The sequence below is a fragment of the Hyla sarda genome, chromosome 3, assembly GCF_029499605.1.
Source record: "Hyla sarda isolate aHylSar1 chromosome 3, aHylSar1.hap1, whole genome shotgun sequence".
Taxonomy (NCBI): Eukaryota; Metazoa; Chordata; class Amphibia; order Anura; family Hylidae; genus Hyla; species Hyla sarda.
Genome location: NC_079191.1, coordinates 289005626 through 289023441, shown reverse-complemented (window position 1 = coordinate 289023441; position 17816 = coordinate 289005626). Strand labels below are relative to the sequence as shown.

At 48.2% G+C, this 17816-nt stretch overlaps 1 protein-coding gene across 12 annotated transcripts in view; it reads left to right on the top strand.

The window, feature by feature from the left end:
* Positions 1 to 17816, top strand: part of C3H6orf118 (chromosome 3 C6orf118 homolog) — a 303945-nt gene that overhangs the window by 240602 nt on the left and 45527 nt on the right. The gene's annotated exons all lie outside the window — the stretch shown is intronic.

Below are 17816 nucleotides of genomic sequence, written 5' to 3'. Positions count from 1 at the left end.
ACTCCTCTGCCACCCATGTACACTCCTCTACCCCCATCTGTCACCCATGTACACCCCTCTATCACCCCCTTTGCCCCCTTGTCACCCATGTAGACCCCTCTGCCACCCATGTACACTCTTCTACACCTATCTGTCAGCCATGCACACCCCTCTATCACCTCCTACACCCCTCTGTCTCCCCCTTTGCCCCCTGTCACCCATGTGCAACCCTCTACACCCCTCTGCCACCCATGCACACTCCTCTTCACCCCTCTGCCACCCATGTACACTCTTCAAAACCCCTTTCTCTATCGGCTCCATTGGGGGACACAGACCGTGGGTGTAAGCTGCTGTCTCTAGGAGGTGTGTGACACTATGACAACAAAAACAGTTGGCTCCTCCCAGCAGGATATACCTGCCTTCAGGCTCTGAGCTAATCAGTTTAAGCTTAGTGTCTGAGGAGGTGGATGTGGTCTGGACTGCTCCAGACCAGCTCTTCTGTTTTTTTGTTTTCCTAGTTAGGGACGTGTTGGTTTTTTATTCCTTTTTCTTTTCTGTTTTCACTTGGGGACTCAGGGACTGCGGTTCCCCGTTTCCCCATTGTGAGGGGGCACAGACATTGCGTATATGCGCTGTTAAACCCCCTCTCCAACGGTCAGCGCTTGGGTACCTCATGGGTCTGGGTCCCCCTATTTACCTGCTAGCCTCGCTCACGCATAGCAGCCAGGCGTGATGCAGGTAACTAAAGCTGACTGAAGACTTCACTGAAGACTCCTTTAGGTTAGTTCTTCTGACTGAGGTAAGTACTTTCCCCCCCTTTTTTTCTCCATAGGTACGGACTCGCAACCTCTGGAGACCCCCTGTTTTGGCCCACCTACACTTTATGGGCTAGCCTATGCAAGGGCTGTACTTTATTCTGGGGAAGCAGTGGCACCTGAGGGGACATTTTTTATGGGGCACTACACTTATATGTGTGTGTGTGCTTGGTGCACTTCACTTATATGTTATATGTGTGTGCTTGTGCTACCATGTCAGCGCCTTATATGTGGCTGTCAGCCGCGGCGCTGTATCGGGCCGGACGCTCTCAGCGCCGGGTTACTTTCGTATTGTCGGCAGTGCCTTATATGCGGCTAATAGCCGCGGCGCTGCCGTGAGCCGGGCGCTTCAGCGCCGGCTTACTTTCTCTTTCACCGTCAGTCTCTGCCGGCGCTTTGTCCGCCCGCTCTCTTCCCCCGGGCGCATAGACGGCCGTCAGGTGCGCTCGGAACAAGGAGCGGGCACCATGTCAGTTCTTTAAGGCCGTCTGTAGCTCCGCCCAGAGGGCTGGGAGCTCTCAGAGGCGCGAAGCAGCCTCCAATCAGCGCCATGAGCGCAATTTTCAGTTAGAAGGGGTCAGTTAGTGAGTGCCTTGCTTCAGGCACGCCCCTCTCTTCCTATTGGCTGGCCTGTTCACTCTCTTTCTAGCTGCTCAGAGCGAGTTCTCCTCACTGCAGCTGACAGGGGACACAGACTAGGGTGAGAAAGTTCCTATCTCTTTTTTTCTTTCTACATTATGTCCGTATCCAGAGCTGTTCCTTCCTATAAACAGAAAACTGGAATTTCCGTGACTTACTATCTCTGTAAGCATTGTAATACCAAGATGTCTGGCTCTGCTGAACCCACTTGCCCTGCCTGCTCCACTGCTCCCCCAGACCCCCTGGTACCCCCTGATGTCCCTTCGGTCTTGGTGGGTTCACCCGCTCCTCCAGCCTGGGTTTCTTCCCTGTCCCAGTATATGGCTGACTTGACCAAAGTCTCCCGTTCGGTGGCTGAGGCCTCCCGGGAAGTGGTGTCCGCCTTGAATGGGTCTTCCCTGCGCAGGACCTCTGGAAGGCCCGTTCCTCATCTCCACATACTTCACGCTCTCACAAGCATCCTAGGGGTGCCTCGTCTGACTCTTCCATTGAGTCTTCAGATAGACGTGAGCGTTCCCCTCGTGGGTCCCGCCCCCCCGGTCATCTGGGCACAAACGTCGTTCCTCTAGAGGACGTTCTCGGAGTCGCCGCTCTGCCTCGCCAGAGCCGCGTACTCGGTCACCCGTCCAGGACTGCCTCTACTCATTCTCATTCCCCTGGTGAACTGGTGGACGAAGCTTCCAAGCCGGCATCTGACTCAGAGGTGAACTCTTTGGTGACACCCCTAAGAGACACCTTTCACTTAGAGGACCCAGGATCTTCGGATGTCAATCCAGGAGTATCCTTTCATCGTGCTAAGCCGGCACTTCAAAGGTTCAGCTCTCACGCTGACTTTGACGACATTCTGGAAACCGCATGGAAACATCCAGACAAGAGGTTTCCGGGAATCAAGACAATTCAAGAACGTTATCCATTTGATAAGGACCTTGTCACTAAGGTGGTTTCCCCTCCCTCAGTGTATCCACAAATTTCCCGGATCTCTAAGGTGACTATGCTGCCTCTGGCAGATGCCCCTGCCTTCAAGGATCCCACGGATAAGAAGGTAGAATCCTTAGCGAAGTTTGCCACTGAAGCAGCTGGCTCTTCTCCTCTTCCCATCTTCGCCTCGACATGGGTGTCCAAGGGCCTGGCGGAGTGGTGCCAAAAGCTCCATCAGGATATCTTAGTGGGATCCCCCCGGAGGATCTATCTGCTCTGGCTCTCCAATGCTCTAAAGCTGGGGACTTCCTGTGCACAGCTTCCATGCAGGCAGCCTGTTCTGCTTTTGCTGTGGGTCACCTAGCGGCTCTCCGCCGCTCTATGTGGCTTAAAGTTTGGAATGCGGATGCCACTTCCAAAAGGTCTCTCGCTGAGCTTCCCTTTACGGGCGGCCGTCTTTTTGGCAAACCCCTTGATGAAATTATCTCTGAGGCAACGGGATGTAAGAGTTCCTTGTTACCTCAAAATAAGGCTCGCCCTACTTCCCAAAGGAAGCCCTTTTCCTTTCGGACCTCTGGCTCCAGCAAAGGGTCCAGGCAGGCGCCCTCGCGGGACAGGAAGGCTCCCTCATTCCGGCCACGCCCGTTTTGGAAGTCGGACTCCAACCGGTCCGGCCGCTTTGCGCCCAAATCAGGCAACCGCAAACCCACTTCTGCATGAAGTGAGGCCCCCACCCGCGGTTTCTTCTCGGGTGGGAGGTTGTCTCTTGTTTTTTCGAGACATTTGGACCTCTCACATTCAGGACTCTTGGGTCAGGGATGTGGTGTCCAACGGTAACCGGATCAAATTCGCCTCGTTTTTTTCACTTCTGGGCCCCCCGGTCTCCTCCTCTGGCGAAGCAATTTCGAGCGGCTCTCCAGTCTCTGCTTCTTCAGGGAGTTATTGTTCCCGTTCCTCCAGGGGAACGGTTTTGGGGTTTCTATTCAAAAATTTTTGTGGTTCCCAAGAAGGACTGTTCTGTGCATCCAATTTTGGACCTCAAGCGTCTCAACCATCACCTTCTCATCCGCCACTTCCGAATGGGAGCTCTCCGTTCGGTGGTGGCTTCCCTGGAACAAGGGGAGTTCCTTTCATCAGTGGACATCAAGGATGCCTACCTCCATGTGCCAATATTCCCAGGCCATCATCGGTACCTCCGCTTTACAGTTCCAGAGGGGCACTTTCAATTTGTAGCTCTCCCCTTCGGTCTAGCCACGGCTCCTCGGGTCTTTACAAAGATCCTTGCGCCAGTAATGGGCCTGTTACGGTCGAGGGGAATCTCGGTGATACCCTATCTGGACGACCTTCTCATCAAGGCTCCAACCAGAGCCCAGACTCTGGAAAATCTGGACGTCACTCTCCACACTCTGACTCGCTTCGGGTGGATGGTCAACCGGGACAAGTCAGTCCTCCACCCTACCCAGTCTCTAACCTTCCTGGGACATCAATTCGACACGGCCTCTGCCCGTATTTGTCTTCCGCCGGACAAACGTCTGGAGATCCGGTCGGGGGTCTGCTCCCTTCGGTCCTGGGTATCAGTCTCCATCCGCACTTCTATGGAAGTCCTGGGTCTGATGGTGGCAACTATGGAGGCCGTACCCTTTGCCCAGTTTCATTACCGCCCCCTTCAACTGGCGATTCATTCCCGATAGAACAGATCTCCTCTGTCCCTCAATCGTCAGATTGTTCTCCCTCGCAGGGTCAGTCAGTCTCTGCTCTGTTGGCTCTGCTCCCCCTTCTTCTCCAAGGGCGGTCGTTTCTTCCCCTTCACTGGCAGGTTGTTACAACGGATGCCAGCCTGTCGGGCTGGGGCGACGTGTTCAGGGATTGGACGGTTCAGGGACTCTGGTCTCCCCAGGAGACCCTTCTTCCGATAAACATATTAGAATTACGGGCGATTCTTCTTTGTCTTCTTCATCGGAAGTCCCGTCTTCAGTCCCGTCCTGTCCGGGTTCAGTCGGTTACAGTACATAAATCGACAGGGCGGCACTCTCAGCTCGGCAGCCATGGCCGAGGTGACCAACATTCTCACCTGGGCGGAGAGCAAGGTTCCGGCCATTTCGGCGATTCACATTCCGGGGGTGCTCAACTGGGAAGCGGACTTCCTCAGTCGGTCCTCACCCGATCCCGGCGAGTGGTCTCTACATCCAGAGGTCTTCGCACAACTTTGCAACCTCTGGGGCATTCCGGACGTGGACTTCTTCGCGTCCCGGCACAATCGGAAGATCCTTCCTTTTGTGTCCAAGTCCCGGGACCCTCAGGCTCTGGCCGTGAACACCCTAGTGATTCCTTGGGCGGGGTTTGCCCTACCCTATCTGTTCCCTCCTCTTCCGCTCCTTCCCAGGGTGCTGAGGAAGCTCAAGGCAGAGGACGTCCCCGCCATTCTGGTAGCTCCAGATTGGCCCCGAAGGTTGTGGTACGCCGACGTAGTCAGCCTCCTGGACGACACTCCACTGCGCCTTCCGCTCCGTCCGGACCTGCTCTCTCAGGGTCCTCTTTGCCACCCCAATTTACAGTCGCTGCATTTGACGGCGTGGTGGTTGAGACCGCGGTTTTGAGGGCCCGAGGGTTCTCTTCCCAAGTCATTCACACCATGCTCAAGGCTCGTAAGCCCTCTTCTGGAAGAATTTACCACCGTACTTGGCGGTCTTATTTTTGTTGGTGTGAAGCTCAAGACTTCTCCCCGGTAACCTTCTCGGTTCCCCGTCTTCTCTCCTTTTTGCAGTCGGGGTTGGAACTAGGGTTGTCTCTTAGTTCCCTTAAAGGTCAGGTTTCGGCCCTTACTGTTCTTTTCCAGCGGCCCCTGGCTTCTAATTCTCATGTCCGGACTTTCCTTCAAGGAGGGACGCATGCTGTTCCTCCTTATCGGTCACCCTCTCCCCCTTGGGACTTGAATTTGGTTCTAAGTGCCCTCCAGGGTGCACCCTTTGACCCCCTTAGAGAGGTGTCTCTCCGCCTCCTTTCTTGGAAAGTGACGTTTCTTGTTGCTATCCCCTTCATCTGGAGGGTGTCTGAATTGGCAGCTCTCTCCTGCCGTTCTCCGTTTTTGGTGATTCACCAAGACAAGGTTGTTTACCGGCCAGATCCCTCCTTTTGGCCTAAGGTGGTTTCGGCCTTTCATCTCAATGAGGACATTGTCATCCTGTCTTTTTGTCCTGCTCCTTCTCATCCTAAGGAGCGCTTACTACACAAGCTGGATGTAGTTCGGGCTGTTCGGTCTTATCTCTCCATCAATTCTTTGTTTCGTCAGTGTGATTCCTTTTTCGTCCTTATGGAAGGTCGTCGCAAAGGACAACCTGCTTCCAAGGCCACCATTTCTCGGTGGATTCGGTCTGCCATTTTGGAGGCCTATCTCTGTAAGGGGAAGCTTCCTCCTTTCAGGGTGGTGGCTCATGCTACCCGTTCTGTTGGGGCATCCTGGGTTCTCCAGAATAGAGCCTCGGCCTCGCAGATTTGCAGGGCGGCTACCTGGTCATCCTTGCACACTTTCTCGAGGTTCTACCGAGTTCATAACTTCACATCGGCTGATGCTAGTGTGGGCCATAAAATGTTGCAGGCGGCAGTGGAACGGCCGTCTGCCTGACTGCTTATCTGCCCACCCAAGGGACGGCTTTGGTACGTCCCACGGTCTGTGTCCCACAATAGAGCCGATAGAGAAAAGGACATTTTTTAACACTTACCGTAAAATCTCTTTCTCGAAGGATTCATTGGGGGACACAGCTCCCACCCTTTTGGGATTTTCCTTGGTTCTCTGTCCGAGGGTGTGTTCAGTTACATAGTTACATAGTTAGTACGGTCGAAAAAAGACATATGTCCATCAAGTTCAACCAGGGAATTAAGGGGTAGGGGTGTGGCGCGATATTGGGGAAGGGATGGGATTTTATATTTCTTCATAAGCATTAATGTTATTTTGTTCCAGGAATGTATCTAATCCTGTTTTAAAGCTGTTAATTGTTCCTGCTGTGACCAGTTCCTGAGGTAGACCGTTCCATAAATTCACAGTCCTCACGGTAAAGAAGGCGTGTCGCCCCTTGAGACTAAACTTTTTCTTCTCCAGACGGAGGGAGTGCCCCCTCGTCCTTTGGGGGGGGTTTAACCTGGAACAGTTTTTCTCCATATTTTTTGTATGGGCCATTAATATACTTATATACGTTTATCATATCTCCCCTTAAACGTCTCTTCTCAAGACTAAACAATTGTAACTCCTTTAATCGCTCCTCATAGCTAAGATGATCCATGCCCCATATTAGTTTAGTCGCGCGTCTCTGCATCCTTTCCAACTCCGCAGTGTCCCTTTTATGGACAGGTGCCCAAAACTGAACAGCATATTCCAGGTGAGGCCGTACCAATGCTTTATAAAGGGGGAGTATTATGTCCCTGTCCCTTGAGTCCATGCCTCTTTTGATACATGACAATATCCTGCCGGCTTTGGAAGCAGCAGCCTGACATTGCATGCTATTCTGTAGTCTGTGATCTACAAGTACACCCAGATCCTTTTCTACCAGTGACTCCCCCCTAAGACATACGATGCATGCAGGTTATTAGTACCCAGATGCATAACTTTACATTTATCCACATTGAACCTCATTTGCCAAGTGGATGCCCAGACACTTAGTCTATCCAAGTCATCCTGTAACTTATGCACATCCTCTATAGACTGTACCGTGCTACAAAGCTTGGTGTCATCTGCAAAGATAGAAACAGAGCTGTTAATACCATCCTCTATATCATTGATAAATAATTTAAACAACAGCGGGCCCAGTACTGAACCCTGGGGTACACCACTAATTACTGGGGACCAATCAGAGTACGAATCATTGACCACCACTCTCTGGGTACGATCCATGAGCCAGTGTTCAATCCAGTTATAAACTAAAATTTCCAAACCCAAAGACCTTAACTTACCTGTCAGACGTCTATGAGGGACAGTATTAAATGCTTTAGCAAAATCCAGAAACACTATATCCACAGCCATTCCTCTGTCAAGGCTTCTACTCACTTCTTCATAAAAGCAAATTAGATTGGTTTGACAACTTCTATCCTTAGTAAACCCATGCTGGCTATCACTTATAATACTATTATCCCCTATGTATTCCTGTATGTAATCCCTTATAAGTCCTTCAAACAATTTACCCACAATGCACGTTAAACTTACCGGTCTATAGTTTCCTGGGGAAGACCTAGAGCCCTTTTTGAAGATTGGCACCACATTCGCCTTGCGCCAGTCCCTTGGCACAATACCAGACACCAGAGAATCTCTAAATATCATGAACAGGGGTACAGATATTACTGAACTTACCTCTCTAAGAACTCTTGGGTGCACTCCATCTGGCCCTGGAGATTTGCTTACATTTATATCACTTAACTTACCTTGTACCATCTCTACATTAAGCCAGTTCAGTACATTACATGATGTGTTACCAGCACTGACCTGGCCAATGTCAGCTCCTTTTTCCATAGTGTATACAGAACTAAAGAACCCATTCAGTAGCTCCGCTTTCTCTTGATCGCCTGTGACAACCTCCCCATTATCATTATTAAGGGGTCCTACATGCTCTGTCCTTGTTTTTTTTGCATTTATATATCTAAAAAAATATTTACGGTAGGATTAGTTTTGCTTTCTTTGGCCACCTGTCTCTCGTTTTGAATTTTTGCTGTTTTTATTACATTTTTACAGATTTTATTAAGCTCTTTGTACTGTTTAAATGTTATCGCTGACCCATCAGATTTGTATTTTTTGAAGGCTATTTTTTTGTTGTTTATTGCTCTTTTAACATCATTTGTCAGCCATGTAGGATTTAGTTTTAATCGTTTATATTTGTTCCCCTTTGGTATATATTTAGCTGTATAGTTATTTAGAGTTGATTTAAAGATGTCCCATTTACCTTCTGTATCAGTATTTGACAACACCTCCCCCCAGTCTATGTCCTGTAGTGCAGCACTCAGCCCAGGGAAGTTTGCCTTTTTAAAGTTATATGTTTTTGCCTTCCCCGCCTGTCTTTGTTTTCTACATTTTAAGTCAAAAGTAACTATATTGTGGTCGCTATTACCAAGGTTTTCCCGCACAGTTACATTACCAACCAGCTCTGCGTTGTTGGAAATGATCAGATCCAACAAGGCATCACTTCTTGTTGGGTCCTCTACAAACTGGCCCATAAAATTATCCTGCAATAAATTTAGGAATTTTCTCCCCTTTGTAGTTTTAGCCAACCCCGGACCCCAATCTATATCTGGATAGTTAAAATCTCCCATTATTACCACTGTACCTGCCCGGGCGGCCCTCTCTTTTTGTTTATGAAGCCGAACTTCTATCTCTTCAGTGATATTAGGGGGTCTGTAGATTACCCCAAATATTATTTTTTCAGTTTTTCCCTCCTTTTGTAATTCTACCCACAGTGATTCCACCTCCTCAAAATCATCACACACTATGGCATCATTCACACTGACTTTCATACCACTTCTTACATACAGACAGACTCCACCACCTTTTCTGTTCATTCTATCCTTGCGAAACAATGTAAACCCCTGCAGACTGACAGCCCAGTCATGCGAGGAGTCCAGCCATGTCTCAGTGACCCCAACTATATCAATATGTTCCTCCAGTATCAAGGCCTCAAGCTCCCCCATTTTATTTGCTAGGCTTCTGGCATTTGTGAACATACACTTTACATTTCCATCCTTTATGTTATTGGGGTTAATGGGATTCAAGGGTGTGTTTTATTTTCCTATGAAGCCTATTCCTATTAACTATTCTAACCCCTCCCTCCGCTCCACCCCCAGGTACATTTATAATTCCCACCTCTCTATCTACACTATCTTCCCCCTCTTTGCTGTATGTTCCCTCCCCCCAAGTCCCTAGTTTAAACACTCCTCCACCCTTCTAGCCATCTTCTCCCCAAGCAAAGCTGCACCCTCCCCATTGAGGTGCAGCCCGTCCCTACGGTAGAGCCGGTAACCGACAGCGAAGTCAGCCCAGTTCTCCATGAACCCAAATCCTTCCTTCCTACACCAGCTTCTGAGCCACTTGTTTACCTCCCTGATCTCCCGCTGCCTCTCTGGTGTGGCTTGTGGTACTGGTAGTATTTCAGAAAATACTACCTTGGAGGTCCTTGCCTTAAGCTTGCGGCCTAAGTCCCTGAAATCATTTTTAAGGACACTCCACCTACCTCTTACTTTGTCATTGGTGCCAATATGTACCATGACTGCTGGGTCCTCTCCAGCCCCACCCAGCAACCTGTCAACCCGATCCGCGATGTCCCGAACTCGTGCGCCAGGCAGACAACACACTGTTCGGCGATCCCGGTCTTTGTGACAGATTGCCCTGTCTGTCCCCCTAATAATTGAGTCCCCCACCACTAGTACCTGTCTGGCCTGCCCTGTACTCCTCCCTCCCTCCTTACTGGAGCAGACACCCCCCCTGGCGGTCAGAGGCAGTATCCTGCTGCAGTTCTGCTAGCTCTGTAATGGCATCCCCCTCATCTGCCAAGCGGGCAAACTTGTTGGGGTGTGCCAGTTCAGGACTAGCCTCCCTGACACTTTTCCCCCTACCCCTCTTTCTAACTGTAACCCAGCTAACTGCCTGACTGTCCTGCAACTCCGTCCCACTGTCCTCCCCCCACCTCTATTCCCGAGAGTGCCTGCTCAGTGAGCACGAGACTCCTCTCCATGTTGTTAATGCTTCTCATTATTGCCAGGCGCCCCTCTAGATGCAGGATCTAGGCTTCCAAACGGACAACTAGCACACATCTCACACAACAGTATGCACCCTCAAACTGTTGTTCAAGGATTGCATACATTGAACAGGATGTACATTGGACTGCATTTTCCAACATGGAGGCCATCTAGTTATGGGGATTTCACAAATGTATAGGAAAAAAGACAGTCAAAATTACACTTAAAATTTTTTGTAGACCTTGTGGGTTCAGAAATTAACACTCACAGCGATCTCAACCTCCTGCTTTCAAACTCCTGTTTTTGTAACTCCTCTTTCACGCCCCCTCTTACACAGCAACACTCAGGGTGGGTCTGTATTCTAAAGTGTTGTATTATTAAGTGTTACATTTGAGAAGTTTTATAAGCAGAAGTTTAGAAAGCAGGAGTTGTAAGCAGGACCCACTATAACTGTATTACACTCCCTTGATAAAAGTAGTTTTTTCTTAATAGTTAATAACAGCTGTTTGTCACCAAGGATATGGACAGCAGGATTGGAGGTTTTCTTCAGTGCACATTGTGCCACATGTATACATCTCTGGAGCAGCAGCTTCAGGGTGAATACCGCTGTGACAAATGTGAGCATGTTGCCCACCTGGAAGCTCGTCTTAGAGATCTAGAGGAGCAAAATGCAACATTGAGGGCGATTGACAATCTTACAGAGCAAGCAGTTAGTGGGGTAGAAATGGAGGTTGGAGAAACTAGCCAGGAGGCCCAAGTAGGGAGCTGGGTTAATGTAGTTAGAGGGACTGGAAAGGGGGCAAGGAAAAGGAAGGTCACTTCTGCTTCTGATCTCCCAAGTAAAATTGCCAAGTTGGGCGATGATGCGAGGGCCTCAGTTCAGAGATGGCAACCCTAGTGGATACTGGTCTCCCTAACAGCCGGGGGAACAGCTCAACTAGTAGTGTGGGGGATGGTAACGCAGGTAGGCCAAGACAGTTAGTTGTGGTAGGGGACTCTATAATCAGGAAGACGGATAGAATAATTTGTCGCCAAGACCACCTCAACCGAATGGTTTGCTGTCTCCCTGGTGCCAGGGTTCGGCATGTGGTGGAAAGGGTGGACAAATTACTAGGGGGGGCTGGGGATGACCCAGCTGTCGTGGTCCATGTGGGAACCAACGACAGAATACATGGTAGGTGGAGGTCCTTGAAGAATAATTACAAGGAACTAGGTGCCAAGCTGAAGGGAAGGACCTCTAAGGTTGTGTTCTCTGGAATACTTCCTGTGCCATGCGCATCGCAGGAAAGACAGCGGGAGCTTAGGGAGTTAAATGCATGGCTTAAGTCGTGGTGTGAGGGGGAAGGGTTTGGGTTTTTAGAGCACTGGGCTGACTTTTCATTGGGGTACAAACTCTATTCTACGGATAATTTGCACCTGAATGGAAGGGGGTCTGCTGTGCTGGGGGAGAGAATCCTGGAAGGGGTGGCTGAGTATTTAAACTAGGTGAGTGGGGGGAGGATAATAAAGCAAAGAAAGCAGACAGTGGGATGGATAGGTTAGAGAGGGGTCAGGACATAATGGTGGGTGGAGAGGAGTCCTGTGGGGAGAGGTTAAGAGCAGTGGATAAGGAGATTCATGCGTTACAAACCAGCTGTAAAAATAAATGTAGCCCGAAAAATTGTAATCCCAATAATTCAAAAAATTCCATTAGCCCCAATAACTCAATAACTACAATAAGCCCCATTAACTCAAAAAATCCCATTAGCCCCAATAACTTAAATAATAACGTTAGACCCAATAACTCAAAAAATCCCATTAGCCCCAATAACTTAAATAGTACAATTAGCCCTTATAACTCAAAAAATGACATTAACCCCAATAACTCTGAAAATCCCATTAGTGAGACTATATGTGTAAAACTTAATGGAAATGTAAAGTGTATGTTCACAAATGCCAGAAGCCTAGCAAATAAAATGGGGGAGCTTGAGGCCTTGATACTGGAGGAACATATTGATATAGTTGGGGTCACTGAGACATGGCTGGACTCCTCGCATGACTGGGCTGTCAATCTGCAGGGGTTTACATTGTTTCGCAAGGATAGAATGAACAGAAAAGGTGGTGGAGTCTGTCTGTATGTAAGAAGTGGTATGAAAGTCAATGTGAACGATGCCATAGTGTGTGATGATTCTGAGGAGGTGGAATCACTGTGGGTAGAATTACAAAAGGAGGGAAATACTGAAAAAATTATATTTGGTGTAATCTACAGACCCCCTAATATCACTGAAGAGATAGAAGGTCGGCTGTATAAACAAATAGAGAGGGCCGCCCGGGCAGGTACAGTGGTAATAATGGGAGATTTTAACTATCCAGATATAGATTGGGGCCGGGGGTTGGCTAAAACTACAAAGGGGAGAAAATTCCTAAATTTATTGCAGGATAATTTTATGGGCCAGTTTGTGGAGGACCCAACAAGAAGTGATGCCTTGTTGGATCTGATCATTTCCAACAACGCAGAGCTGGTTGGTAATGTAACTGTGCGGGAAAACCTTGGTAATAGCGACCACAATATAGTTACTTTTGACTTAAAATGTAGAAAACAAAGACAGGCGGGGAAGGCAAAAACATATAACTTTAAAAAGGCAAACTTCCCTGGGTTGAGGGCTGCACTACAGGACATAGACTGGGGGGAGGTGTTCTCAAATACTGATACAGAAGGTAAATGGGACATCTTTAAATCAACTCTAAATAACTATACAGCTAAATATATACCAAAGGGGAACAAATATAAACGATTAAAACTAAATCCTACATGGCTGACAAAATGAGGTTAAAAGAGCAATAAACAACAAAAAAATAGCCTTCAAAAAATACAAATCTGATGGGTCAGCTATAACATTTAAACAGTACAAGGAGCTTAATAAAATCTGTAAAAATGTAATAAAAACAGCAAAAATTCAAAATGAGAGACAGGTGGCCGAAGAAAGCAAAACTAATCCTAAATATTTTTTTAGATATATAAATACAAAAAAAACAAGGACAGAGCATGTAGGACCCCTTAATAATGATAATGGGGAGGTTGTCACGGACGATCAAGACAAGGCGGAGCTACTGAATGGGTTCTTTAGTTCTGTATATACTATGGAAGAAGGAGCTGACATTGGCCAGGTCAGTGCTGGTAACACATCATATAATGTATTGAACTGGCTTAATGTAGAGATGGTACAAGGTAAGTTAAGTAAAGTAAATGTAAGCAAATCTCCAGGGCCGGATGGACTACACCCAAGAGCTCTTAGAGAGGTAAGTTCAGTAATATCTGTACCCTTGTTCATGATATTTAGAGATTCTCTGGTGTCTGGTATTGTGCCAAGGGACTGGCGCAAGGCTAATGTGGTACCAATCTTCAAGAAGGGCTCTAGGTCATCGCCAGGCAATTATAGACCGGTAAGTCTAACGTGCATTGTGGGTAAATTGTTTGAAGGACTTATAAGGGATTACATACAGGAATACATAGGGGATAATAGTATTATAAGTGATAGCCAGCATGGGTTTACTAAGGATAGAAGTTGTCAAACCAATCTAATTTGCTTTTATGAAGAGGTGAGTAGAAGCCTTGACAGAGGAATGGCTGTGGATATAGTGTTTCTGGATTTTGCCAAAGCGTTTGATACTGTCCCTCACAGACATCTGACAGGTAAGTTAAGGTCCTTGGGCTTGGAAACTTTAGTTTGTAACTGGATTGAACACTGGCTCATGGATCGTATCCAGAGAGTGGTGGTAAATGATTCGTACTCTGATTGGTCCCCAGTTATTAGTGGTGTACCCCAAGGTTCAGTACTGGGCCCGCTGTTGTTTAATTTATTTATCAATGATATAGAGGATGGTATTAACAGCTCTGTTTCTATCTTTGCAGATGACACCAAGCTTTGTAGCACGGTACAGTCTATAGAGGATGTGCATAAGTTACAAGATGACTTGGATAGACTAAGTGTCTGGGCATCCACTTGGCAAATGAGGTTCAATGTGGATAAATGTAAAGTTATGCATCTGGGTACTAATAACCTGCATGCGTCGTATGTCTTAGGGGGGATTAAACTGGCAGAGTCACTGGTAGAGAAGAATCTGGGTGTACTTGTAGATCACAGACTACAGAATAGCATGCAATGTCAGGCTGCTGCTTCCAAAGCCGGCAGGATATTGTCATGTATAAAAAGAGGCATGGACTCGAGGGGCAGGGACATAATACTCCCCCTTTATAAAGCATTGGTACGGCCTCACCTGGAATATGCTGTTCAGTTTTGGTCGCCTGTTCATAAAAGGGACACTGCGGAGTTGGAAAGGGTGCAGAGACGCGCGACTAAACTAATATGGGGCATGGAACATCTTAGCTATGAGGAGCGATTAAAGGAGTTACAATTGTTTAGTCTTGAGAAGAGACATTTAAGGGGGGATATGATAAACGTATATAAGTATATAAATGGCCCATACAAAAAATATGGAGAAAAACTGTTCCAGGTTAAACCCCCCCCAAAGGACGAGGGGGCACTCCCTCCGTCTGGAGAAGAAAAGGTTTAGTCTAAAGGGGCGGCACTCCTTCTTTACCGTGAGGACTGTGAATTTATGGAACGGTCTACCTCAGGAACTGGTCACAGCAGGAACAATTAACAGCTTTAAAGCAGGGTTAGATACATTCCTGGAACAAAATAACATTAATGCTTATGCAGAATTATAAAACTACATCCCTTTCCCTTATCCCCTTACATCCTTCCCTTCAATCCCCTTGATGGACATGATGGACGTATGTCTTTTTTCAACCATACTAACTATGTAACTATGTAACTCAGAAGAGCAAGCTGAGTTATGTTTTTTATTCTGGTTCTCGGACAGTTTTGGGTTTTTCTTGACCTGTTAGTCTCCTCCTATTGCTCAGGATTAGCTCAGAGCCTGAAGGCGGGTATATCCTGCTGGGAGGAGCCAACTGTTTTTGTTGCCATAGTGTCACACACCTCCTAGAGACAGCAGCATACACGCACGGTCTGTGTCCCCCAATGGATCCTTGGAGAAAGAGATTTTACGGTAAGTGTTAAAAAATCTCCTTTTACCACCCATGTACACCCCTCTTCACCCCTCTGTTACCCATGTACACTCCTCTACACTCCTGTCATCCATGTACACTCCTCTACACCCTTAACACCCCTCTGTCACTCATATACACTCCTCTACACCCCTCTGTCACCCATGTACACTGCCCTACACCCCTCTGTCACCCATGTACACTCCTCTTCACCCCCTCTGTCACCCATGTACACCCCTTTGTCACCCCTTAGCTTCCCTGTCACCCATGTGCACCCCTCTGACACCCATGCACACTCTTCTTCACCCCTCTGCCATCCATGTATACTCCTCTACACCCCTGTCACCCATGTATACTCCTCTACGCCCCTCTGCAACCCATGTACACTACTCTACACCCCTCTGCCACCCATGTACACTTCTCTACACCCCTCTGCCACCCATGTACACTTCTCTACACCCCTCTCTCACCCATGTACACCCCTCTGTCACTCAAGTCCACCCCTCTGCCACCCATGTACACTTCTACACCCATCTGTCACTCCTCTACACCCCTGCCACCCATGAACACCCCTCTACACCCCTCTGCCACCCATGTACACTCCTCTACACCCCTCCGCCACCCATGTACACACTTCTACACCTATCTTTCACCCATGTACACTCCTCTAACCCCTCTGTGAACCATGTACACTCTTCTACACCCCAGCACCCCCTTTTCTGCCACCCATGTTCACTCCTCTACACCCATCTGCCACCCATGTACACTCCTTTACACCCATCTGCCACCCATGTACACTCCTCTACGCTCCTGCATCCATGTACACTCCTCTACACCCTTAAAACCCCCTGTCACTCATGTACACCCCTCTGTCACCCATGTACATCCCTCTACCACATATGTACACTCCTCTACACCCCTCCTCCACCCATGTACACTCCTCTACACACCTCTGCCACCCATGTACACTCCTCTGCACCCCTCTGCCACCCATTTACACTCTTCACCCCTCTGCTGCTACCCATGTACTCTCTTCTTCACCCCTCTGCCACCCATGTACAGTCTTCTACACCTATCTATCACCCATGTACACCCCTCTGACACCCATGTACACCCCTCTGACACTCATATACAACCCTCTGCCACCCATGTACAAATTTTTACACCTATCTGTCACCCAAGTACACCCTTCTAATCCCTCTTTCACCCATGTACACCCCTCTACACCCCTCTGTTAACCATCTACACTCTTCTACACCCTTGTCATCCATGTACACCCATGTACACTCCTCTACACCCCTCTGCCACCCATGTACACTCCTGTAAACCCCTCTGTCACCCATATACACTCCTCTACAGCCCGGTCACTCATGTACACTGCTCTACACCCCTCTGTCACCCATGGACATCCCTCTATCACCCCCTTCACCCCTCTGTCAGCCCCTATGCCCCCCTGTCACTCATGTACACTCTTCTACACCCCTCTGTGACCGATGTACACCTGTCTATCACCCATGTACACTCCTCTGCCACCCATGTACACTTCTCTTCACCCCTCTGCCACCCATGTACACTCCTCTATATCCCTCTGCCACCCTTGTATACTCTTCTACACCTATCTGTCACCCATGTACACCCCTCTAACCCCTCTGTCACCCATGTACACTCCTCTAACCCTCTGTTACCCATGTACACCCCTCTGCACCCTTCTGTTCTACACCCTTGTCATCCATGTACACCCATCTATCACCCATGTACACTCCTCTACACCCCTCTGCCACCCATGTACACTCTACTTCACCCCTCTGTCACCCATGTACACCCCTCTATCACCCCTACTCCCCCTTTCACTCATGTACACTCTTCTACTCCCCTCTGTGACCCATGTACACCATCTATCACCCATGTATACTACTCTTCCACCCATGTACACTTCTCTACACCCATCTGCAACCCCTGTACACTCCTCTACATCCCTCTGCCACACCATGTACACTTCTACACCTGTCACCCATGTACACCCCTCTGTTACCCATGTCCACTCCTCTACACCCCTGTCACCCATGTACACCCATCTATGACCCATGTACACTCCTCTACACACCTCTTTCACCCATGTACACCCCTCTGTCACCCATGTAGACTCCTCTACACACCTGTTAACCATGGACACCTTTCTACACCCCTCTGTTACCCCTTTTCACCTATACGCCCCTGTATTCCTCTTCACTTGTAAAACCGGAATCTGGAGGCTGATGCTGGAAAAGTGCAGAGCCTAATAAGTTAGTTTTGGAGGTTTAACGGTCAAGAATTGTGGCTGGAAGAAATTGTTGTGATATCCTGGACCTGATGGAGAAGAAAAGAGAACAACGCTGATTAGAGAAAGCAACATTTGTGACAGATAAATAGATATTGTGCATTGCGGCTTTTTCCTTTTTTTTTTTTTTGCTCGTCAACTTTGGTAGGGGTGCCCCGCGAATATGTTTTTTTTCCAAGGGGTGCCCCGAGCCGGAAAAGGTTGGGAAACCCTGTTCAACAGGGTTCAGATCCATTTGCTTTCACTAGAGCGCATTCTACCAGAGCTATGGCTACTTCCAGTGCAGAAATATGTACTGTACCTCTTAAACAAATATGCCAGTATGAAACCTGGAGCATTTATCAAATATTTTAGACTAAATAGTATCCTATCGAATCACCCAACA